Here is a 6,760-nt window from a genome sequence, read left to right on the forward strand (position 1 = left end):
TCACGTTCCTTTCCTAATCCACCATTCTTTTTGCTTTCAAAGCCACGAGGGAAAATAGGAGGGCCGAACAGATGAACATTAAGGGCTCTTTATAATTCTCTATCTACAAGGTTTTACAAAAATTGGGAAATTGCATTCATTTTTCGCCCCTTTCTCAGCAAAGCTATGTTGTGGGTGATTTTCGTTGATATGGATAGTTGATTTTCATTGCCAAACAGCAATGCTTTATGAGGAGAAGTACTTTACAATGAATACAATTAATGTCGTTTGAGTAAGATATTACATCAATGGATACTGATCATAATAAATTTTGGGAAGGATTGTAGGTCCATTTCAAATTCTTTTACTTGGCTCTGATGAAAATTGGTTTTACGAAACAACTTAACGAAATCAAACAGAATTTTCAATTTTCGCATTTAGTTTCCCTGTTTACCTAAGAAGGCTCATTTTTGTGAAAATTATGAAACCTTTTTTCCCAAAAGTTGCTGGCGGCCTCGATTACGTTATAAGAAATGACAGTGAAGGAGTCGGTGAATGAATCACTTTCTTTACTCTACATTTCCTTATCCAAATTTCTTTCTTTGCTACGTCATTTCCTACCATCGAAGGTACCTTTCATCTCGTTTTCACAAAGAGGCTCAGTAAATGTCTATTGTTTCTTTGAAGTGAAAAAATTTTCACATCCGTGTGAAGATGGATGAACTTAGGAAAGAGAACGAGGCGACAAAACAGCGGTCAAGAAATAGCAACATCATCCAAAAAGTAAAGTTGCCGGAGAATCACGAAACCAAATATGAATTGTATAATCCAGGGCTTACATCCTTCGAGAATTTAATGCGCAAGTTTGATATGAAATTTGCTCTGTGATTTAGAAGTATTTTCAATTTTCTAATAACCTTCCTCCCTGATGATTAAATGTACAGAAGTTTTTCTGCCCTTATTATCCCCCCTCCCCCTCCCTCCTTCACTGCATACTAAGTTTCTATGTGTACAGACAAAGTTCTTCCACGTTCAAAGTGGATGCCCTTTAAACGAGTGATTTCAGTGTTTTATTTTTTCAAACATAGAACCCTCAGAAATAGCTCTGCTTTTTATTTTTTTCCAAATCGTTTTCATATCCAGGCTGATTCGATAGCCCTCCACCGCTTGTTCCAGCCTCCCGATTATCGGAGAATTTCGAAGTCAAAAAGAAAACAAGATGAAGTTCATAGAAATCCTTTTCTTTTCTGCACTGAATTAAAAACTGTATAATTACCAACTTCTCTGACAAAAGATGACATAAAATTTAAGAGATGACATAAATTCTTGCTTACAAGTCTTATTTCACAAATTAATCTTGGATTAGTGGCACGACTTTCTGTGGTACAATTTATTTGTTAAGAGGCACGGAAAGAGGCAATTGCTTGAAAAACTATCATTTGAAAGTGTGTGTTACTATTCAATCATCGGCGCTCTATTGTTGGAAATATTTCCCAATATTTTTTCATAGTTTTTGTAGCCCAGTCTCTACAGTTGTAAACAAGAGATCAAACATTTATCTTGCCTCCCAGATCCAGAAAAATCTGACCGATGCACATTTGCTAAAGAAAAAATCTGACCATTGCACATTTGATAAAGAAAAAATAAAAAGAAAACAGTTGCTTGAAAACAGTGTACCATAAATGCACGTAGGCCTCCAATATCATTAGTTGAGATAGTCTGGCTTTGAAGTAAACATGTTAATTGCCATGAAACAGCACATGTGAGAAAGAATGAGCAGTTGAAGACTTTGGATATGGTAATGTTAGTTTTAGGGCAAATGCTGACTTAGTTTCACGTACGCCAGCACCAAGGGCAAGATTATTTAATTTTTACGTATCTTCGTCAAGACGAAATCTTATTTGGCCATATTAGTTAGTTGTCGCTTCAGGCTGCCAAGGATGACATTTTTCTAACTAGGAAAAACACCAGTCAATATGGTCTCAGATCAGTACGTTACTATGGAGCAAAATGCTGGAATGGCATTCCTGTAGAAATAAAAAAGTCACCATCAATCAAGATGTTTGGTCAGAAACTAAAAACTTTCCTGTTTGAGCATAACTATTAAATCAGATTATTGATAGTCAATATTTACCCAGAGTTTTTTAAAATGTTTTTGAAATGAGAGGGTGCTCTCCCCCCGATTAGCTTAGCTATTGAGAGAGTTCCTCCTTAAGAATTTCCCTTCAGACAAATCCTCTGGTGTCATGTATCCTTATCCCTTTATGTGTGTCATTGTCATTTTAATTTATATGTAGTTATTTATTATTGTAAGTTTTTAATTTAGAGAGTGTTTGTATGTAGTGGAATTTTGAAATGAATGAATGAACAGAAGCTTCTTTATAACAATGAACCTGAATCAACGAAGGAGGACCTTAAATCTGGAACAGGTTCCAATAGCACCTCGATATACGCAAATACCTATATTTTTGTGATTACGTCTCTTTTAATGCGGCTTCGTGTTTTATTTGTGCCTCTTCCCTTTAGCGGCTAGTCGAGTATCCAAAAATTTCTTTCTTGACAAAGCTCTTGTTTTGCCAATCGGCTTGTTGCAAAAAACGTAAAAATGTTTATCACAATGTTTATTTTGCCAGATGCTTGTAAGTTTTCCGAATAAAATTTACCGCTAATCCAAAAGCCAGAGGCCGCTTTTCTTGATACAAACTTTCTCGCCTTTGTGAAATATAACAATTCATTTCGATTCTCACTTACACTCAATGTTTTTATTTTGAACGTTATTTGTGACGTCGCTTTTTACCAAGGCACTATTATGACATGACAGTTAGACTTATTACTTATCAGCTTTTACATCAATAACAGGCAAGACATTTCGTGACCAGTCTCTTATCAATCTTTCGTTATCAAGGGGTTTTTTTAATTGAAGACATTCTGTTTGCCTATATTTCACCTCTCCATTTTAAGTGTCTTTACAATATTGTCACTGAATATCCCGTAATGCAAATGGTGCATACTTATCCTTACCCATTGCACTTTGTCCAGTGACATTCACATTATTTTTTAAGAGTGAATTTTTCAAAAGTGTTTAATCTGGATAGTGGTAAAATTTAATAGTTATAGCCAGCATCCAATTCAAATGGCAGTTTGACTTATTTATTATTTACTTACTTACTTAATATTTTTTAGTTTTTTGAGCAAACAAGATAAGCGTGACTTTGACGCAAAAAGTTTGGGAAACACTCATGAACTTTGTATTGTGCGTGTATATTTCGTTTCCTACAATGTCTTTTTGATGAAGAAAGACATTTAAAAGGATTTGGACTTTCTTTTTAATGATAATTAAAAAAACTTCAGGCTAAGATATACAACGTTTATTAAACATAAAGGCTCAGTAAAGATCATTCTTATGAAAAATTTGTTTATGTTGATATTGCTTCAGACAAGTCATGGCAGATAACGTGGTTTAATCATAGTAGGTCTCTAGCAGGCCCCTGGCTACAAATCGACTAGAAAAAAATTGGTTGATTGTGAATGCAGCTAAATCTAGTAAACTGTCTCATGAAGCAGCCCCCACCCTCCAGAAAGTTCTGCAGTTTAAAGTACGCAGTTCAAAATTCTCAAATCTGCAGGCTACACGAAACCTTGTAATGCGAGTGCTGATGTATTTGAAGGTATATCGCTATTGCCATAATTGAAAAGTATAGACGAAATCCATCACTGTCACAGAGCCTTCCTGCATAATTATTTCGCCAGCATTTCACACCAGTTCATTCAAGCCAATCAGCTGATTCGCGCTTTGTTCCCAGGTTGAAAAACCTTCCTGTTAAGGTATTCGCCCGAACGAGATATAAAAAATTCAATATGCCAAGCTCTATCTGTAATAGACTACTCCTCTAGGAGTGACAAGCAGGGCTTTAGGATTTAATGAAACCGAATAAGAAAGAAAATGTTTCCTTTCGAGAATATGTCCAGCCGCTATCCATTCACTCACTTGAACTACCGCTATGGAGGAGGAAATGAGTTTTCCAAATATTGCGGTAATAGTGATTTTAGGTATCCTGGTATAGAGACTCAAAATGCGTGTCAAAGTGAACATTACCTATGTGCCTCATCAGAGCAAAGGCATTCTGGAAGTGTGACCTCAAATGGCAGTGAAGAACTAGAGACTTTTTCTCAACAAAGCCACTTGCCGAGCACCGGGAGTTGTATGCATGGGAAAGCTTTGCCAGTCACTGCTTTTGAGAGGGGAGACCGTCACCCCAGTGAAATGTGGTACCATTTCACCGATCAAGTAGTTTTAGAGGACAAAGACATGGAAAGGGACCAGGTTCTCCAAGAGAATATACAGACCGCTTCAGACCATGTATATTGGACCAATCTTGGAGAAATGGAAAATATTTGCAGCTCCAACGGTGATTTTGACGCTGTCAGGGGCGACAGAAAAATTAGCTATCATCCACGTGGAAAGGACCATCTGTCGAAAATTAAAACAACCAGAAAGGATTGCAATTCATATTTTGATTCAAAGGATCCAAAGAACTTTAAAGGTATTTATACACATAATGGAGTATTTTACATTTTTAAAAGAATTTTCTTTAGTTGAAGAAGACTCTGGCCGGTGAATTGCTTTCCGTTCAAATTTTATTTGCTCTCACTCTTTCATAGCTGTAAATTTTCTAACCTGTTCGTTCCTCTCCTTAAGTTCCTTTACCTTTTCCTGTTTCTAAAAACGACATAGTCTTTTCGAAAATATATCCATTTGACTATTCTTGATGTTTCCAGAATAGTCAACTGGATATATTTGATAAGACTCGAAAAATTTGCTTATTTAGATTCTTGTGGTTAAATTAGAAAAGTCTAAACAATTTATTTTAACATCTTAATGCCCACTAACATGCACGAACACTCTCTAGTTTCTTTCTTCCAATTCTTGCACTCTTTTTTTATAAAAAAGCCTGATTATAATTGTCAAGGCTCGATGTTCTCATTTTCGGATGTTCTTGATTTTGAACTTACTCATCGCTGATTTTAAACAGCAGGGTTAAATGATTATAAGTTGCTGGTAAAATCTGCTTTGTTTTGTTAGCACAAGAGAAAACTATCGAATACATTGTTTTTTTCCATTTTCCAATTTGAGGCTGGGCATGTTGTAAAGCTGTTCCCATTATGATGGCAGTTCTTACCTCGGTGTTTTTTGAAGCTTATTCTTATAAAATTGGTATCATTAAACATTTACTTTAGAAATATCCATAATTTATATTGAAAGAAGACGAGAGAGAATTCCCACAGCTGTTTATCTCTTATTTACCATTTATGAAAGCGCATTCATAGAGTCCAAAATTTTCCTTATCAAAAGAGTAGCATAATTCTGGAATAGCCATTGTGCGAGAGCAATTTTTTTTTGGGGGGGGGGGGAGTGGAGATAGTATATAAGGAAATATTTTTGTGTTTGTGCCGTTTTTCATCATTTTTAATTGCGTTGAAATATGAAAGTTTGAGACCATGAATTACAAAATTGAAGTAATTTCAACAACTTTTTGCAACTCTGAAGGTACACATACCTCAGCGAAAGATTTGGGTCGGGTGACTTCCACTCTTTGACCCACTCTTTCGTTGAGGCCCTGGTACCCAGGGTAACACCAAAACAACTATTATATTAAGGTATCCTGCAAATTTCTTTCTTATCATTGTTAAAAAACACAGGGTTGAAATAGCAGAATAAGCATTTTTTGCGTTCAGAAATGAAATACGTTAAGCTCTGCTTCTTTGAAGAATCACGTTTGCCTGAAAGCGTACGAAGCAAAGGCGCAGTGGCCATGGGATTGGGTGGTGCTTCTGGGAACGCAAAAAGTTCAATACCATTTATCCCAAACTAATGCTTTATTCCAGGTATTATATAAATTTGTTGGAAAATTTGACATTATTTTCTTTATTAAAATTAAGATGTCACTTGTGCCACAGCATTTACACTCTTTTTTATAAGAACCAGAAAATTTAAGCTGAGGCCGACTGTTCTTAATTTTTGCGAAAATCTGATGCTGGATTGTTCTTATTCTGTTCTTAAATTAATAGGGTTTAAGCAGTGCCATTGCTAGCTTTTTTGCTCTAGGGAGGTGTGCAGGCCTCATTTGCGAACAAAGTGTGTGAGATTCACCGAAAAAGCACCCAAACATGGCTAAAATATCTTCGTTTATGAGATAAAGCATTGTTCCAAATTGCATTTTGTTATAGCTCAGCCTCAGCTTGTGCTTATAAAACTGTTCTTATAAAAAAGAGTATGTAAATTTCTATTCTCTACTGTATAACTCTGAATGCAAATTTTGGAGACTTTGGCATCCGTTCTTCTACAAACGTGTGACGATTTCTTTAACATGCATAGTATCACTTTTCTTGGACAACACACTCTTATCCATAATTGCGCAAGATATTCTTTTCGAATAACTATGTCAACTCATGGCCTCTTTTGGGGAGTTATGAAGTCCCAGCATACATTAACTACAAAAATTTCATCGTGACTAAATTCAAAATGAGACGAAATTTTGTCACGACGAAATTTTTTGCATTTGAGATTTTTGAGAATTCGCATCGAAAAACTATAACACGAGGTCAAGAATCAAATTTATGTATCCTTTTGATCTATTCCTTGAAACTCGCGTCATTCCTCATTTACATAATCATCATGATTATCTTTATCGTAGGCATCATCATCATCATCATCATCATCATCATCAACATCATCATCATTGTCGGTTCTTGAATTAACTTTCCTTTTCACGATCGTTCA

This window comes from Rhopilema esculentum, unplaced genomic scaffold (genome assembly GCF_057945365.1).
Source record: "Rhopilema esculentum isolate cy_ngs unplaced genomic scaffold, ASM5794536v1 HiC_scaffold_37, whole genome shotgun sequence".
In the NCBI taxonomy this organism is placed as follows: Eukaryota; Metazoa; Cnidaria; class Scyphozoa; order Rhizostomeae; family Rhizostomatidae; genus Rhopilema; species Rhopilema esculentum.